Raw genomic sequence first — 20,864 nt, 5'->3', positions numbered from 1 at the left:
CTTTAAAATAAACTACTATAAGAATGAAAAGATGAGCTACTAATATGAAGAGGACTCTCAAAACTAAATAGTAAAAAAAGAAAGAAGGAAGAAAAAAAAAGACACAGATGGCAAATAAACACATGAAAAATGGTTCAAGATCATTAGTCATTAGAGAATTGCAAATTAAAACTACAATGAGATGTTATTAGATATCTCTTAAATGGCTAAAATGAAAAACAGTTGACAATACAACATGCTGATGAAGAATAAAAGAAACTGATTCATGAATACATAGAAATGTATAATGGTAGAGTCACTTTGGAAAACAGTATGTCAGTTTCTTTCTTTTTTTTAATATATTTTATTGATTTTTTACAGAGAGGAAGAGAGAGGGATAGAGAGTTAGAAACATCGATGAGAGAGAAACATCGATCAGCTGCCTCTTGCACAGCCCCTACTGGGGATGTGCCTGCAACCAAGGTACATGCCCTTGACCAGAATCGAACCTGGGACCCTTGAGTCCGCAGGCTGATGCTCTATCCACTGAGCCAAATCGGTTTTGGCCAGTATGTCAGTTTCTTAAACTAAATATGCAATCACCATCTGACTCAGCAATTTCATTCTTGGGCATTACCCTAGAGCCATGGTCGGCAAACAGGCTCGCGAGCCACATGTGGCTCTTTGGCCCCTTGAATGTGGCTCTTCCACAAAATACCATGGCCTGGGCGAGTCTATTGAAGAAGTGGCGTTAGAAGAAGTTTAAGTTTAAAAATTTTGGCTCTCAAAAGAAATTTCAATCATTGTATTGTTGATATTTGGCTCTGTTGACTAATGAGTTTGCCGACCACTGCCCTAGAGGAATGAAAATTTATGTTCACACAAAAATCTGTACTACCTATAATAGCCCCAAACTGAAACGATTCCATATTTCCTCAAGAGGTGAATGGTTAAACAAACTGTGGTACATCCAAACAGTGGAATACTATCTATACTAATAAAAGGGTAATATGCAAATTGGTCACGACGCCCTTACAGTAACAACTGACAGCAGGCTGCATGGGGCGACCAGGCCGGCAGGGAGGTTAGCGAGGGGCGACCAAAAGACTGACCAGCAGACTGCGTGGAGTGACCAGGCCGGCAGGGGGGTTAGTGAGGGGCAACCAAACAACTGACTAGCAGGCTGTTGAGGGTGACCAGGCCAGCAGGGGGTGCAGTGAGGGGTGATCAAGCAGGCACGCAGGTGAGCAGTTAGGAGCCAACAGTCCTGGATTGTGAGAGGGATGTCCGACTGCCGGTTTTGGCCCAGGCCTAAACCGTCAGTCTGACATTCCCTGAGAGGTCCTGGGATCAGGCCTAAACCGTCAGTCTGACATTCCCTGAGAGGTCCCAGATTGGAGAGGGTCCAGGCTGGGCTGAGGGGACCACCCCCATGAACGAATTTCATGCACCATCCTCTAGTATATATATCTACACTAATAAAAGAGTAAGATGCAAATTGTCCATACCTTCATGATCCCCACCAGCCAATCAAGAGTGAGTATGCAAATTAACCCAACAAAGATGTCAGGTTAATTTGCATATGCAGACACCGAGTGGCCGGGGGCGGGGCGGGACGCTTGTGTCATCGCCATGGCAACAACGCAGGTGTTCCACACCGCTCCAGCTGCTCCAGGCCTCTGGGCAGTGTGGGAAGGCAGAAAGGCTGCTCCTGGCTGGAGTGGAAAGGCAGCTCCAGCCTGAGCGAAGGCAGTGCTGGCAGCCAGGGGAAGGAAGGCCCATTCTTGCACGAATCTTTGTGGATTGGGCCTCTAGTATATATATATATAAAAGGCTAATATGCAAAGTGTCCTCGTGGGAGTTCAACCAAGAGACCAGGAGTTTTATTGCTTGCTATGATGTGTACTGACCACCAGGGGGAAGTACAGAATGAAGAGAGGCACTGGCCAGCAGCCAGAAGGCCCCAATCGGCCCTAGGGATCCTTCCCATACATGAATATTGTACACTGGGCCTCTAGTTCAGTAATAAGAAGAAACCAAGTACTGGTAATGCAACAACTTCAATATATCCCCAGGAAATTATAATGAGTGAAAAAAGCTAATCCCAAAGGTTTACATACTCTATAATTTCATTTATATTATGTTCTGAAATGACACAGTTATAGAAATAAAAACAGATTAGTGATTGCCAAGGCTTAAGGATGGGGGAGAGAGAAGGGATATGTCATTTTAAAAGAGTAACAGGAGGAATCATGGTGATGGAACTGTTCTGTATTTTAATTATGGTGATGGATATATAAACCTACATATGTGATAAAGTTGCATAAGTCTAAATGCAATTGTGTTTGTATTTCTGAACACACACAAACACAAGTGAACACAGGTAATACCAAAGAAATTTTTTTAAAATGGTGGATTTTGTCAATGTAAGTATTCTGGTTATGATATTGTTCTATAATTTTGCAAGATGTTATTTTAGAAGGAAACTGGGTAAGAGTTACAGATAATCTCCGTACTATTTTAATCTCAAAAAAGAGTTTTAAAAAAACAAACATGTTTAGTGCCTTAATTATTCTAAAGTCATTTTTACTTTATAACCCAAAGTTGATAACTGGATGCATTGATGGCAATTACTTCAGATGGTCCAAAACACTTATTTACATCACACTTCTATGGGGTCAAGTATAGAAACAACACAATCATTGTGAATTCACTCAATCAAAGAGAGCCAGGATTTTACTGTGCTGACAAGTTTGAAATAAACTTGGGGTAGAATACTGTGGTTCCTTCGAGAAGACAATCTATGCAAACCCAAACAATAAAAGCGTTCAAATGTACGTGTGCTACCAGCAACTTTGGATAATAAAAGGCAGCTGATGAAAGGGAAATTAGAATTGATGAAAGTTGCCAGGGGCTGTCCAAAAGTCAAGACTATTTTATTAGTTATAAACACGCCACTGGAACCTCACTTCCAGTTCACAAAGAAATTAAAGTGGCTTCAAAAACAAAGTTGCTTTTGTGATTACCAGTGATCACACCAAAGCTATCAGTCAACTATTCTCAAAATGAGTAGCTGTTTTCCACAGGTAGCCAAGAATTACATAATTATGTGGTGCAGTCAACTTTTATGTAAAAGGATTCAAAGATCATTGCCCAAAAAGATTTGGATGCAAACTGTGAGACTGACAAGGGCACTGAGTTTGGTTTCAGCATACAATGATGGCCCTCCAGGTACTCCAAGCATACTTCCACTGACTAGCGTTTATGGGCAGGTCTAAATGTCTGCTGTGCAATGATGTCTGGCTTCAATTAAGATAATGAAGAGACATTCATATGCAATCATATATATGTTAATTACTTAGATGTCTTTAGATCATATATTGTGGATGAGGATTAGAATTTATAGAGAGCTTGGACTTACTCATAAATATTTCATGACAGAGAACCAAAGTTCATTTGTAATTGTTTCCTATATTTAGATTTGTTCTTTGTTCTGACTTTATAAATGAAATGGTTTATAGGTTCATCTTTAACAAAGAAAATATCATCACTTTTTATTTTCTTATAGTATCCTTAACTAATTTTTCAACCAATAGGTCAGTTATTCTTTATTAGAAAAAGTGTTATTCTCACCTTTAGCATACACATTTCAAAGTAATCAATTTTTACTTGAATTTAATTTAATGAGCACTAAATAAGTGGGCCATTTCTTTTAAAATGTTTTTGTTATATTCTGGTTGTGTCACATTAACTACTTTTTTGAAATATTAAATTATGCAAATGAATTTCTTTAAAATCCCAGAGATTTTACTCGCCTATAAAATTTGCATTGTTAGGAATATATAGCATAAAAAGAACCCAAATGCTATTAAGGTTTTTAAGCTGTCAACTGAATTCTGCACACTACACTTATTGAGCTCCCATTTGCTATCAAGGAAAAGTGCAAAGTCAAACATGTTCTTACAAAAAGCACTATGGGCTGCATGTAAATGAGCAGTCTTTTCCTGAGGGTTTATCTTCAATTTGATGGTGCATTTAAGTGCCTGCTTCCACTTAGAATAGACTGAAATATACAAATAGAAATTGAGAGCAGTGAAAATGCCATTTATCAAGTTTTTTTCCAGGAATAAAAAATTGAAACAGATTATCCTGTCTCTTTAAAGCAGCTATTTTATTAATTAAACAATTACTTTTTATCAAGAAATAGAAACATTAAAGGTAAAACAAATGCTGCAGGCAATAACTGGCCAAAAAGATACACAAAATTGTCAATTTTATTGAATATCATTCTTAAGTCATTTAATTTCTTTCTTTTATTTTTCTTTCTTGGTCTGAATATGGCACTGATATCTACAGATGTTTTGGACTTATAGCTATGGCTACTTTAATTTGCAATTTTTCAAATAGTAGGAGTTCTGTAGATATGAAAGCCTATTAATTCAGACAAAAAAAAAAAAACCTGCTCATATTTTCTTCTTTATTTCATGATTTGTAGACACATCTTATCTTTTTAATATTAGTTGTTATGGCCTGCATTATCAACATTTCCCATTTCATAGTTACTTCTACAGTGGTTTACCAAGTGGAACCTATTTTGGATGAGAGTGACTTTGATAGGCCTGGTTACATAGTGGTTAAAAAGCACAATTTCTGTTGTCAAAACATACCTAGGTTTAGATCCTGAGTCTCCTCCTAACTAGCTATACCACAGAATGTTAGTTACTAAACCACTCTGAGCTTGTTATCTTTTCTAAACAATAGGTATAATCTTATCTAACTCAGCAGTGAAAGAATATTTATAAGTTTCTTAGAATAGCCCTGGAATTTAGAGAACATAGTAAGTGCTAGTTCTTGTTATTTCACCTTTCCTCTGCTGTATGTGGCACTGAATAAATTCTGAAGAGCAACTCTGTCCATGATGAAAATAATTTTAAGTAATATTAAATAGAACAAATCAACTTAGTGTATGAATCAGATTCTGTATTGCTTGCAGAAATCCATCTGCTTCTTTACTGTGTGAGAATCCCTCTTCATTCCACTGAATTGGGATTAGTTCAATTGACATGCTTAATGAACATGAGCAGAGGTGAGTTATCTATTTTCCAGCAAAAGCTTGAAGAGGCATCCAAGTTACCACAACCTCTTGGGGCCTTTCAGATATGAGAACTGGAATGTCCCACATAAAGGGACTCCTTCAGCCTAGGCTCTGGAGCAGAGCTGAGCAGAGCTAAGCCGCAACCAAAGTACAGCAGTCAGTATATAATTAACGTGAATTAAAAAATAAATATTTTTATTGTAAGCCACTGAGTTTTGAGGATTGTTATTTCAAGATAATTGCCTAATACAAAATTTGATACCTAAAAGTAGGGGACATAACAAAACTCTAAACTGTGTGTCTTTGGCTTTGAGATTAGGTGCCTGTATTGAGAAAACTGTTATTGCAGTCTGGAAAAATGACAGCTCATTCTATGCAATGGTAAGACAAATTTGGATGGCAACTGACATATGTAATAAATCTGTGGCTTTAGACAAGGACTTTGCCAAATTTACCATTGCTAATATCTCTTGGTTGCTATTTGTTGCACTGAACAAGGCATGACAAGAAAGAGGTGCTCTCAGATGCATCATTTTTCAGGAAGGAGTATAAGAGAGAAAAGAGAATCTAGGTTATATTAAGACTCTTTGAAAGATGCAAATATTCATCTTCTGAGTGATAAAGGCTGATTTAAATGCAGTTTTGGTGCACAGATCAAATCAAGGGTGAAAGCTTCAAAGGTTTCATTAAAACTTCTGATTGGATTAAGGTGCTCCAGGAGGTCCTTTCAGTTAGACAGAATGGTGGAGCACAAAGAGAAAGGATGGGGTCCTGCAGAAGCAGGGAAAGTTGAACACATACCTATACTTATCTTTAGGAAGAGAAATGCTCCAGGGAGTGTAGATTGGCCATTGGTATATAATACTAACTGCGGTCAAATGATAAAATGAAACACTACAAGAAGAGTTTGTGACTGATCAAAATGTAAAATGATCTTTGGTTCCTAAATTTTTCAGGCAAAAAGTAGTCTTAGATGACTTCTCAACCTGTATAGAGAACATATTCTACTCAACTTTCTTATGATGTAATCAAGGAAAATAATATTAAAAACTACTATAGGCTACAACCAAGCATCATGGAGGTCAATGGCCTAGGCCCTAGGGTCCTACTCCAGGCTAAGATAACTAGGCCTATTCAAAAAAGATGGCCACTATCAAGGTAAGTATTCCATGCAAGTTTTCCCAGAGGGATTTTTTTCAAATGACCTTTCATCAGTGGCTGCTACGAACCTTCCCTTCTTGCTCTATCAAGGGGAGTACTTGATGTAGTTATCCGCTCTTGGCTCCAGCATTGAATATGGGTGTTGCAGTGGTAGTGTAAGAAATAAGGGGAGCCCCCAAATTCAGGGGTCCTGGTAGAACACAAAACATACTCGGGAGCCAGGCAGCAAGGCAAATATCTTTCCTTCTATGTGTAAGAGTATGCACACACATGGTCTGGAAGCACGTGCACACCCAACAGGCAGTCTGCTTGGCTTTGTAATCCTTTACGCACGTGACCTGTCCCTCACTCTTGATTGGAGCTCAGGCACACAGTCTTTCACGATTGGCTCATTCAAAGGGAGGGATCGACCTTTGCCGTTTCAAGATGGTGGCCCCCAGGGGAGCTGCAAGTCATGTGGCCAACATGGCAGCTGTCTAAACTGTTCTTTGACAGACAAGATGACTTGTTTATTCTCACAGGAGGAGGAGGTAAATGATTTGTCTTTATGGATCATGGGATTCTATACCATAGTACTTGATGTGGAAGATGTCATGAGATCCCAGAACTAGAGCTTGATGTTGCGATTAGGTGAATCTTTTGGGAATTCTTCTTTGGGGGAGGTGTACATGTGTTTTGAGTACACAAGGGAGATTAAATAAATTCTTGTGAATGAGAAGACAGATTACAATAAACTTTAAATATTGTCACTTCTTCCATGTAGGAAGAAAATATCCTGACCCTAATGACGTGTACACAGACCTGTGATGCTCACTACATTAACACTTTAAAGTATAAGCCTGTGTTTTAGAGGAAAATACATGGAGCAGAGTAGCAGTCGTCCTGTTGTCTGGAGTGGAGCCCCAGCCTGCATGCAACATGGGTGTAAATAAAATTGGCTCTAAAAAAACCACTGACATTTGGAGCTGTTTGCTACTATAGTAAAGCTAATAAGTCCGTCCTGAATCTCTTACTTTCAAATTTAGAATTTTTTTTTTCTTTACCTACAAAGGAAGCAGTGTTTGCCCTCTATCACCCCCAAAAGTGCAATCTTTCTCCCAAAGACAAATTCATTATGCATCAAGTGATCAAGGGAAATGGAGAAAAACTATTGGCCACCTTTAGAAAGCTTAAATGTTGATCTAAGCTTCTAGTCATAAAAATTTAAGGAATTGTAAAGTGTAGTTCCAGAGCACTTTGAGTACTTATTATGGGTCAGATACTATACTAATATGTGTGTGCTTTACAAAGATCTTTTTTTTTAACTTTCACAATAACAATAGGAGATAAAGGTTATTATCCATATTTTACATATGAAGAAAGTACTACTCAAATAGGTAAGTAATGTCCCTGAAATAACAAAGTGCCAGAGTTTAGCTCAAGTAGTCCATGGTGTTGCTGATGTGGCATATGTCTTAATTGGCCCAGCAGCCTGCAGGGACTTTAAATTGACTTCCTTCTTATACAATCACATGCCCTCAATGCCCTAGACATCTGCAGAGTGGCAAGAAAATGTAAGTTCCTGATAGGACTTCCCCAAGAGCACTTGTGATTCCCTGCCTCCCGGCACCTTCCCCTTGTGTGTGTCAGACAAGACCACCATGAGACTGAACAAAAGCCTATACTTTTGGTTTAAATTGACCAATTTTGGAGACCCCAAACCTATCCACCCACTGATTCTAATAAACCATGTGTCCCAGGTCCTGTGTTCTCTGTCTGCACTCTGACTTGACCTCCCCATGTGGCCATTCAAGGTATGCTTATATTTCCTCTCAGCCCTGTGAGTAATAAACTTTCTACTTCAATTTCTCTTATGGTCTGTTGCTGAATTGGTTCACCATCCAGCACCCCATACTCCACTTGACAAATGTTAATTTGAGAAGTCATACACAAAACCAGAAGTCCATAGAAGTATAACCAATGCTCTTTCCATTAATTTAAAATAATCTGCTACTATGTTTTCACGTGTCATCACACTGTGACAAAATTCACAGAAATAATCACAGTAAAGGTCTTTTTTGGCTTATTTATTAACACCTTGCATAACCACAAGAAGATTAAACTGCACCATTTTTGGATGGGCCAATCAAAGCCATGTGAAAAAAGCAAAGTAGTCAGAAAATCAGCATTAACAAACCTAGAAACCTTATTTTTAATTAAATCTTTATTGTGTTAAAGTATTACATTTCCCCCCATTGACCTATAGTGCCTAAAATACCACTGGAATAGGATATTCAAATATCTGTAATGAAATTCCTCCAGCACAAATATGAGCTGTGTTAAATTCTCGAATTCCACAAGTATACATAGTGATGAAATACTTACTTATTCAACAAACATCTGAGTTTATTAATCTAGTGACACAGTATTCATATCACTGTTGGCTATTAATATACATGCTGGAAAATAGAATAATCAAAATAATAGAAAAACTGATGCTTATATTAATTTTTGCTAAAGATATATATTTAATTATTAGAAATTCTATTAATTCTCTATTTCAATTAGTATTCCACATTATTCTTAGAACAGAGACTATACTGGCAGCTTTTATTTTATTTAATCCACAAAATTAGAATACTTTTTTAATCTTCCTTTTAAAAATATCTTTATTGTTGAAAGTATTACATATGTCTCCTTTTACCCTCTTGTCCCCTTCTAGCCTGCCCCACCCCCACAAGAGGCCTTCACAATCCTATTGTCTGTGCCCATGGACTATGCATATATGCATACAAGTTCTTTGGTTGATCACTACACATACCTACACTCCCACACTTTCCCTCTGAGATTCCTCAGTCTGTTCCATGCTTTCATGCCTCTGGATCCACTCTGTTCATCAGTTTATTTTGTTTATTAGATTCCACATACAAGTGAGATCATGTGATACTAGTCTTTCTCTGATGGGCTTATTTCACTTAAAATGATACTCTCCAGGTACCTCCATGCTGTCTCACAGGGTAATAGATCCTTCTTTTTTACTGCTGCATAGGATTCCATAGTATAAATGTACCACAGCTTTTTTATCCAATCGTCTACTAATGGGCTCTTGGGCTGTTTCCAGATCTTAACTATTGTGAATTGTGCTGCTATGAACATAGGGGTGCGTACATTCTTTCTAATTGGTGTTTTGGGTTTCTTAGGATATATTCCTAGAAGAGGGATCACTGGGTCAAATGGGAGTTTCATATTTATTTTTTTGAGGAAACTCCATACTGTTCTCCACAGTGGCTGCACCAGTCTGCATTCCCACCAGCAGTGTACTAGGGCTCCCTTTTCTCCACATCCTCGCCAGTACTTGTCATTTGTTGATTTGTTGATTGTAGCCCTTCTGACAGGTGTGAGGTGATATATCATTGTCATTTTCGCATCTCTGATGATCAGTGAATGTAAGCATTTTTTCACATGTCTCTTGGCCATCTGTATGTCCTCTTTGGAGAAGTGTCTATTTAGGGTCTTTGCCCAACTTTAAATTGTATTGTTTGTCTTCCTTTTAAGTTGTAGGAGTTCCTTATATATTTTGGATATTAACCCTTTATCAGATGTATCATTGCCAAATACACATGTTCTCCCATTCAGTGGGCTCCCTTTTAATTTTGGTGATGGTTTCTTTTGCTGTGCAGAAGCTTTTCATTTTGATGTAGTCCCATTTGTTTATTTTCTCTTTAGTTTCCTTTGCCCTCAGAGATGTATCTGTAAATATATTGCTATGAGAGATGTCTGAGATTTTGCTGCCTATGGTTTCTTCTAGGATTTTTATGGTTTCATTTAAGACCTTTATCCATTGTGAGTTTATTCTTGTGTATGGTGTAAATTGGTGGTCTAGTTTCATTTTTTTTGGCATGTATCTGTCCAATTTTCCCAGCACCATTTATTGAAGAGACTGTCTTCACTCCATTGTATGCTCTTGACTCTTAATCTTCTTTTAATGGAAGATAAAGACAGAAATTTGTTTTCTTATATATAAGATTACATGTATTTATAAATGATATGTATATCTTTCACAAAACTATTTAAATAACTCACCAAAAAATGAAGTTAAAGGTAGAGTAGGTAATTAAAAACTGCATACAAATTATATAATTTCTCTAAAATACAAATTATATATGAATTATATATGACAAATAAATGATAAAAAATATTTTATTAATATAAGTTTTATATAAAAATCATTTTAAATACTATGGTACCATAATTCTATTAGAGTTAATCTATTCATATCTATGTCTGAATAAAAAGAATTTTTTAAACATCTTTTTCATTAATTTCAGAGAGGAAAGAAATGGGAGAGAGAGAAAGAAACATCAATGATGAGAGAGAATAATTGATTGGCTGCCTCCTACATGCCACCTACTGGGGATCGCCCGGGCAACCTGAGCATGTGCCCTGACTGGGAATTGAACCTTGACCTTCTGGTTCCTACATTGATGCTCAACCACTGAACCACACCAGCCAGGAAATAAAAAGCAATTTTTAATGTTCCTTGCATTTGGCATCTAAAAAAATGTCTCAAGATCATTTAGTAATTTAAATGGGAATTATGACAAAATCTATCTTGACCTTTTCATTGCAAATGTTATAATTGCACAGCATCAAACACACACCTTCCTTACATCTGTATAGTCCATGCATACAAGATCTGATAAACTCACCTTGAAATGTCTAGATATACTTCAATTCTCTGGCCTCAACTGTTCTCTCCATCCATCAACCATCTTCCAAGCCACCTTCATCTAGTGAGGTGTTTTAACATGAACTCTGAAACTCAAATAGCCAACTGCCTGGCCGCTATTCATTTGACTTTCTGCTCCCCACCTGAGTTCTTCCATCCACACTTCTACCTCATAGAGACCTCTAGTGCTTTGTTCCCTCCATTTTATTCTCCTCTGTGAGCCCTATTCAGACTGGATCTCAAATTGACTGTATGAACTGTGAACCAAGTTATATATAAGCACACCTATGGGACTTTGGTTTTTGTTTGTTTTTATGCTTCTCTCTTCTCTCTCTCTCTCTCTCTCTCTCTCTCTCTCTCTCTCTCTCTCTCTCTCATTTTTATCCTCCTGGCAAAACTGCAACTAAGGCGACAGCTAAGCACTTTCTCAAAAATCACACAGCTCTAGAGATGAGGAACTCTATACATTCTTTCTCCAATCCAAATTCAGTGGAGGCCTAGCAGTGTTTTCTGATTGCTGATCTTAGAAACATCACACCTATCTTATATTCCTGGATCACTCTGCTTCCTTTTGTGTGTGGTTTTGTGTGTTTTTGTTAATCCTCACCAGAGGATATTTTCCCCATTCATTTTGAGAATGGGAGGGAGGGAGTGAGGAGGAGCAAGGGAGGAAGAGAGAGAGAGAGAGAGAGAGAGAGGAGAGAAACACATTGATTGGTTTCCTCCTTCATGTGCCCTGACAGCGGTGGGGGATTGAACCTGCAACCCTTTGGTGCCAGGGCTGATGCTCTAACCACTGGCCAGGGCTCTGCTTTCTTTAATTGTTGATTAGCCTCATAATCTTCAAGTTTTCTAGTCTATGGTCTTTTGATATTTCATTCTTCAGATTTTCTTTCTGCTCTCTAACTATTCTTACTTCCTCTCTTTGGCAAACTTCTATTATTTTACCCATTCTTTTAACAGTAGTATTTCTTTCTTCCTAGTCCACTGCTTTACTTATTATCTCATGATATAGGTTCTCCCTCAGTAAACTCATTTTTTTTTACATAATTTTGTCACAGATCTATATTTCCAACTGAATTTACCCTCTGAGTTTCAGACTCATATATCCAAGAGCATGTTGAATATATAGTTCTACCATATATTAGAAAGTCTGTAATGCCTCAATCTCATCATTTTTTACCTGGTATTCCTCCAATATACATTCAATACTCCTAGCAAGTAATCTGAGAGAAGTTTTGATTCTTTTTCCCCCTCACTTCCCATGCCCAAGAAATCAATAAGTCCTATCAAATTATTCCCATAAATATTACCCTAATTTTTGTCTTGTTCATTTCTACTGACTCTTCTGTCTCAGGCCTTTTCTCCTCTGGCTTGGCATTCTACAACTACTATATAATTTTTATTTCTTCTGCCTTCTCTTTGTTCAGAATTACTAAAATTTCTTATGTAAAGAATAGTCACTTCTAATACATTTTCTATGGAGCAACTGACCTCCCCTCTTGGCCTCTAACTGCCTCTACCCCAGCCCCACCACCATGGCTTTGTCCAGAAGAACGTCCAGAAGGTCTCCTGGAAGGTCTCCCAGTCTAATTAGTATATTACCCTTTTATTAGTATAGATAGAGGCCTGGTGCACAGGTTGGGGCCGGCTGGTTTGCCGTGAAGCATGTCCTGGATCAGGGTGGGGGTTCCTTTGGGGCCTGGGGCGGCCTGGGCGAGGAGCCTGTGGTGGTTTGCAGGCTGGCTATGCCTCTATGGGGTGAGGCTCCCCACTGGGGGTGTGTGGCCAGCCTGGGTGAGGGGCTGAGGTCTGTTTTCAAGCTGGCCACAGCCCCTTCAGGGTAGGGGGTCCTGCTGGGGTGCCTGGCCAGCCTGGGTGAGGGGCTGAGGCTGTTTGCAGTCTGGCCATGCCCCCCAGCAGGGACTCTTACTCCATGGGGGTATGGCCAGCCTGGGTGAGGGGCTGAGGGCTGTTTCCAGGCTGGCCACACCCCCTTCAGGGTGGGGGGTCCCCACTGGGGTGCCTGGTCAACCTGGGTGAGGGGCTGATGGCTGTTTGCAGGCTGGCCAAGCCCCCCAGCGGTGACCCTCACCCCATAGGGGTGTGGCCAGCCTGGATAAGGGGGCTTTTTTACTTTCTTTTTTATTTTCAGCACCTCCTTGAGCAGAGGCCAGGGCCAGCTGGAAGCAGGTATCTGGGATTTATTTACCTTCTATAACTGAAACTTTGTAGCCATGAGCGGAGGCCAGGGTCAGGCAGGGTGGGCGGGAAACTTGGCTTCCTCCATCGCCAGGGGCAACCCAAGTTCCAGCTCCCTGGCTGCCGCCATCTTTGTTGGGTTAATTTGCATACTTGCTTCTGATTGGTTGATAGGTGTAGCAGAGTGATAGTTAATTTGCATGTTTTTCTTTTATTAGTGTAAATATCCTAAGAAGCCTGAACCACTAATCAGAAAGAACAGATGCACCACTGTGTTCATAGCAGTATTATTTACAGTAGCTAAGATCTGCAAACAGCCCAAGTGCCCATCAGTAGATGAATAGCAAAAACAAAAATAGTGTGGTACATTTACACGATGGAATACTATGCAGCAGTAAACAAAAAAATGGATCTCTTACCCTTTGAGACATCATGGAGGGACCTGGAGAGAATTATGCTAAGTGAAATCAGTCGGTCAGAGAAAGACAAGAATCACATAATCTCACTTATATATGGAATCTATTGAACAAAATAAAGTAACAAACAGAATAGATCCAGAGTCATGGGAGCATGCAACAGACTGAGGGTCCTCCAAGGAAAGGAGGGGACAGGGAAGGGAAGAGATCAACCAAAGAACTTATATGCATACATGCATAACCCATGGACACATACAAGAGTGGAATGAAGGCCTGGAGATGGAATGGGAGTGGGGAGGAGGGGGGTCAATGGGGAATAAAAGGGACAACTGTAATACTTTCAATAATAAAGATAAACTTTTTAAAAGATATAGAATGGTATCATCTGTCAAACACTGAAACCTAGCCATACCAGAAGCTAATTTATACACCTTGGACTTCTCCTTAGTTGAAACAAAACTTGCTTATTCTATTTTTCTTCTTTATTAAAATAATTTGAGATGAATTTCTGTCTTTCACTTACAACTAAAAAAAGTCCTAATTAACTTAACTAGAGTCCCTGTTTTCAAGGACATTTTAGACCTCTGACAATGGCGGAGAAAGACTGCCCCAAATACTACACTGCTCTATACAAAACAGCACATAAAATGAATTGAGAGCCCTTAAGAATAAATGATTATTTAGAATAGAGGAATTATAGATCTATGGATAAAACATAGAGTTTAGACATGAATAAATATACTGAATGTATTATTATTTTTAATTATTAAATAAAGTCTGTAAACTTGATTTAAAAGCACATTTCTGTTTTTCTATTAAAATCATTATACTATTTTATTGAGATAAAAGAATATAGAAAAATAACTTTCATTATATAAGTGCTATTCACAATTTCAAGTAAGCTTGTTTATATCAGTGTTGTGGATGCTTAGGAGATATACTACAAAGATGTCAAAGTCAAGTAAATATATCATTATGACTTACTGTTTTAGAAGAGGTGATTGTTGCCCTACATAAAGTTCTTTTGGAAAAATATAAGGTGTAATGAATAATTAATCTTTGGATAACCTTGCTGTATCAAGTTCAAGAAATAGATAGTGCCCTAGCTAGTTTGGCTCGGTGGATAGAGCATCTGGACTGCAGACTGAAAGGTCCTGGATTCAATTCCAGTTGGTTTGCAGACTCGATCCCTGGCCCATATCCAGATTACCTCAAAGAACAAAGCTCTGGGCATAAAGTGGGTCAAGGATAGTCCTCCCAAGTGGGTTACTTTTGCAGTATTTTTCTATATATCTTAAAAATAACAGTGTTCCTGCAGAAAATGTATGGTGCTTAGTATATCAATGACAGGAACAGTTATAGCTAAAGGGGAAGACTATGTAAGCCTGTCTATTCTTACAGATCAAAACAAAACTAATGACCCTCCTCTTTCCATCCCAAATCTGCTCATTCATTGTATTCTCAATATCAGAAAACGGCACTCTGTTGTATCAGGTACTAGACTTAGAATCCTGTGAGTCCTTTTATACCCTTTTATTTCTCCCCTTTTTCAGGTTTTCTCACTGTGGTCTGTCCATTTCAGTACATCAGCATTAAAACAACATCTTCACCACCCACATATTTCCATTTCCTACCTCTATTGTCTTAATTCTGATGTCATCACCTCTCTTTCTTGTCTAACTGTACTTCCAGAGAGAAAGGTTTATGGGAGCAAACATGAATATTGTGATCTAGACCAGAGAGTAACAACAACAACAAAACAAAAACATTTGTCTGGGGAAAAAAAATCATCTAGGTCAAACTGGAAAAAAAATTAAGGGAAGGAGAGGCCATGTTTTTGGTTTAGAGTTAAACTTGGAGGAGAGGGTATAGTGTATATTGGTTTAAAGGCATAAGGAATAAGGAAGCAAGCAGTGGATACTTCCTGAAGAAGGCAAACGTGAAGGGATTCCAAGGCAGGGTTGCATTACCTGTGGGAGGACTTTTGCATGGCTCATATGCCCATGTGTAATTGAGACACATTTATTCTAGTGGCCTAGAGATCAAACACCAGGACATTTACATCAGTCTCTCTACTGAATTTTTCATCTAACTGAAAGTCTTTTTTATTCAGTTATCTGTTCATATTTCTCTCCTGCTTAAGACCTTTAAGTGGCCAAGCTCAGTATGAAAGCCATTAAAAATAATGTTAACTGATCTTGATCCTTTAGTGCCAATGAAATAGAAAAGGAGGTACTGTAGATATCCAAGACAGTAAGTAAGTATACCAAACACCACCAGTCTCTGCAACATGCTACGTGTATAACTGTGTCTAGAATAGATTGATCTGTAGGAGAAACAACTCAATTCAATTGACCATAATCTCCCAGTTCCCTTTAACTGTCCATGCATGGGTGCTGTGTTAACATCCTGCATTTCATATTACCCTTGCTTTTTTATGTCCTTGTTCAAAGCTCTGATTTTCTTTTCTTCTCCTGGAATTCTATGTAGCTTCTGTTGGACCATTCAGGAAAAGGCTTACATGGGATGAGGAGCAATATTTAAGTCCAACTACTACTTCCTACATGTGGCTCTTCAAGGGGAAGATGGGAGAATTACATACACTCAGCAGGAGAAGCCACATTTGCAAACTGAATGGGCTCCAATGGCCCCGCAAACAGCTCTCTTGAGTCGATCTTCACCAACAGCTGAAAAACAGCGCTCCCCACACAGGACCTGGTAGCCTGGTAACTTTGGCTTCGGTATCCAACAGAACCATAAAAGTTCATGCCCTGCTGGAAGTTCCTTAACATATTAAAATAGATGAATATGGCCTGTATTTCCCCTTGGGGACAGGGAAACCTTGATCTCATGCCAATTTTCTTTCTCCTTAAAGCAGCTAAAGTTGGCTTAGAAATCAAGGGAGGAGAAAGTAGCTCTGTGCCAGTAAGGAAGTACTGTTATCTGAATATGTGTGTTCTCCCAAAATTTATGTTGAAATCCTAATGCCCAATATGGGGGTATTAAGAAGCATTAGAAGGTTTGCGGAGGTGCTTGAATTGTGAAGCTGGATCCCTTATTAATGGGATTAGCTTCTGAGACCCCACAGAGCTCCCTAGACCATTCCCCCATGTGAGAACACACCCAGAAGTCTGCAGTGCAGAAAAGACCCACCCCTTAACCATTCTGATCTCAGACTTCCAGCTTCCAGAACTGTGGAAAATAAATTCACGTTGTTTATAAGCCACCCAGTTTGTGGTATTTTGTTATAGCCGTCCCAACAGAGTAAGACAGCATGGAACATTTACCTGTGGTTTTGAACTGAGCTGGCACTGCTCCTGGCTCAATAAAAATAAACTTTTTGATATTGTTTGTCCATTTAAAACCCTACATCAGGTGACAAAGTCATCATTATTGCCATTGTTTATGTCAGTTTTAGGGACCCCTTGACTCAACAGCTACAGCCACACTGCTTTTTGCTGATTCAAGCTATACCTCACACTTTTTGTTAAGAACCCACCTTAATTCAGGGCATTTGCATCCACGTCATGAAAACATCTTTTAAATCTCACCTGGTCTTAATGTACAGTCTAGAAAAGTTCTCCAGGGTAATAGGGCTGACCACAAGAACTTATCTAGATGTATTTGGATCATTTCTCATTCTCTATTGAGTGACGTTCTTCAGCCTTATAGACTCAACTCTCCCTGGTAGTCTCAGAATACTAGGCAGGCAGGCATTTGTGAACAAAACACTGTATATCTGTCTCAGGAAAATCTCTCTAAGAAGTTCAAAGCTCCCTTAGAGCACACAGGACCCTGAGACATTATTTTAAGTAGGATGTTTAAGGAAGGCCACAAGAAGGAGATGATATTATAGAGTGTCTGATTAAAGTATGAAAGTGAACCACACAGTTATATGGGAGAAGAATGGTCCAGGATAGGAAATAACAAGTTCAAGGACCCAGAGAGAAGAGCTTGAGGGGTGTATTAGATGAAAAACAGACAGCAGTATGACTGGGATGGTGTGAAAGAAGAACTGTGTGGTAGGAAACTGTTAATTCCAATACAATGTCTAAAAAATGAACTACTTAAATATCATAATCCCATAATTCATGAGTACAATTCAATATTTATTCATCAAAAATATTAATACTGTATGTTTTCCCATAATTCTTCACATATATCTTCTCATATTTACATGTTTTGCCTTCTTTGCCCCCTCTTTTTTTGGGGGTGGGGTCTTAATTCTTAGCTATCTTCTAAATTATACTTGCAGGGAAAGATAAAAAATGTTAACAGAGTAAGTGGATGCTGCATGGACATGTCCCCAGGACCAAACTGGAATTAAAACTAAAATATAGAAAAACTTCCTGAACAATCAATGGAAGACGTGCTGGAGAGAACCCTGATAACTGAGGACAAAAAGTGGAGACCTCATAGAGATTGGTAGGAGGGGCGAAGATGCAAAAGGGCTGGCTGGACTCCCATAGACAGCAGCTGAAGTTCCAGAGAAATATCTCAGCTGTGGGGGGTTGCCACCAAGAACTCTTGGGTCTAATCCACAAGTTGGGCCCCCCAGCAGAAAGCACCAGAACTGAGAAAGGTACCCATATAACATCTGACTGTGAAAAATAGTGGGTGTGCTGTCTGCCAGGGAGAGATGGCTAGGAATTCAGGCAAGCCCTTAAAGGCCCAACACACAAAGATTTTCTGTAGAGCCACTCACTTTGTGCTCTGGCAGAGGGAAAACAAAGGGGACTGGACCTGTGTGAGCAGAAGCCAGGATCAGGGGTTCTGGGGTTACAGCTCTGGAGGTAGACTCCACAATTTCCTGTTCTGAGTCATTCCCTCGTGTTGCAGAGGACAACTTTCTCAGGTGGACTTTTGCTATCCAGGCAGTTTGGGCCTGGGGAAAGGAAGTTGCCCCACCCTGTTAGAAAACCCCATGCCCAACCCTGTGAAGTTTCTGAGGCCCATTAAGAGACTGAGAATAACTTAGCTTCCAGGCAGAAGCAATTGCCTCATCCTGTTGGAAAACCTCTGACCCACCTTTGGAGATACTCTGAGGCTACTCAAGTCTGAATATAATCAGTCTACAGGCAGAGGTGGGTCTCTGGAGGCTTCGAGTCTTTGCATGATCAAATTAGTCAGAAACAGCATTTGACACTGTCCTGCACTAGAGATTGGGAGGCACAGCAGATCTACCTAATACATAGTCATAAATCAAAACAGGCAGCCAAAATGGGGAACAAAAAAAAAAACAAGCCCCAAATAAAAGAACAAGGGAATTCTCCAGAAGAGCTAAATGAAATGCAGATAAGAAATTTATCAGACATAGAGTTCAGAAGAATGATGGCAAAGATGCTCAACAGCATGATAAAAGATATAGTAAATATGAATATTGACATAACATAAATAAATAACACAGTGAAAGGAATACACAGAGGATTAGTGGAAGCTAGGGATCAGATCAGTAAATTAGAAGACAGGGTAGAAAAAAATCACTCAATCAGAGAACCAAAAAGAAAAAACAATTAAAAATCAGGAGGACAGCTCAAAGGAACTGTGGGACAACATGAAATGTAACAATATTCACACAGTAGGTTTGCCAGAAGATGCAGAAAAGGAGAAAAGGATAGAGAAAGTGTTTGAAGAAATAATGGCAGAAAACTTCCCTAACCTGATAAAAGAAAAGGTCACACAAGTTCAGAGGCACTGAGAGTCCCAAGCAAGAAGCACCCAAACAGACCCATATCCAGACACATCATAATTAAAATGCCAAAAATTAAATACGAAGAGAGAATCTTGAAGGCCATAAGAGAAAAGCAAACTGTTACCCAGTTACCTACAAAGGAGCTCCCATAAGGCTGACACTTGATTTCTCATCAGAAACTCTATAGGCCAGAAGGGAATGGCATGAAGTACTCAAGGTAATGGAAAGCAAGGATCTGAAACCAAGATTAATATATCCAGTAAGGCTATCATTCAAAATAAATGGTGAAATAAAGAGCGTCTCAGACAAAAAAAAGAAGAAGAAAAGAAAGGCTAAAGGAGTACATCACCACCAAGCCAGCATTACAAGACATGCTAAATGGAATGCTGTAATGAGAAGAAATATAGAGAGAAACTGAGGCACACAAAATTAAAATGGTAATAAATAAGAACCTATCCTATACAGTAAAAGCCTAATATGCAAATTGTCCCCTCAGGAATTCAACCAACCAGGATTTTGACCACTCGCTATGACATGTGCTGACCACCAGGGGGTGGCATGGAATGAAGGAAGGCCCGGGCCAGCAGCTGGCAACTGGGGGAAGGAAGACCCCAGCTGGCAGCTAGAAGGAAACCCCTGGCCAGCAGCTGGAAGGCCCTGATCGGATCTGACCGCTGTCCAGGCCTAAGGACCCTACCTGTGCATGGATTTCGTGCACCGGGCCTTTAGTCAATAATAACCTTAAAGTTAAATGGATTAAATGTTCAAATCAAAAGACATAGGGTAACTGAATGAATACAAAACCATGAACCAATTATATGTTGTCTACAAGAGACCCACCTCAGAACAAAAGACTCACACAGGGTGAAACTGAAGGGATGAAAATATTTTTTCCATGTAAATGGAAAAGAAAAAAAAAGCTGCAGTAGCAACACTTATATCTGACAAAATAGACTTCAAAATGAAGGCCATCACAAGAGACAACAAAGGCCACTATATAATACTCAAGGGATCAATCCAATAAGAGGATTTAACCCTGGTAAACATATATGCACCCAATATAGGAGCACCTAAATATATAAAATACTTCTAGAGGACTTTAAGGAAGAGATTGACAACAACACAGTCATAGTAAGGGACTTTAACACCCCATTGACTTCAGATGATAGAACTTCCAGACAAAAAAATTAGCAAGGAAACAGTGACTCTAAAGGACACCTTGGATCAGATGGATTTAATTGACATTTCTAGAACATTTCATTCCAAAGTTGCACAATATATATTCTTCTCAAGTGCACATGGATCATTCACAAAGATGTAAAACAAGTCTCTACAAGTTCAAGAAGATTGAAATCATATCAAGCATCTTCTCAGATCACAGTAGAATGAAATTAGAAATCAACTACAGTAAAATCACCCAAAAACATTCAAATACATGGAGGCTAAATAGCATGTTATTAAACAAGATCATGCTATGAACAAGATCATGAAAGAAATAAAAGAACTTCCTGTAAACAAGTGAAAATAAACATACAACAACCAAAAGTGTCTGAGACACAGCTAAAGTAGTCCTAAGAGGGAAGTTCATAGCACTACAGGCTTACCTCAAAA

The sequence above is a fragment of the Cnephaeus nilssonii genome, assembly GCF_951640355.1.
Source record: "Cnephaeus nilssonii genome assembly, chromosome: 3".
Taxonomy (NCBI): domain Eukaryota; kingdom Metazoa; phylum Chordata; class Mammalia; order Chiroptera; family Vespertilionidae; genus Cnephaeus; species Cnephaeus nilssonii.
This window is presented reverse-complemented; position numbering follows the sequence as displayed.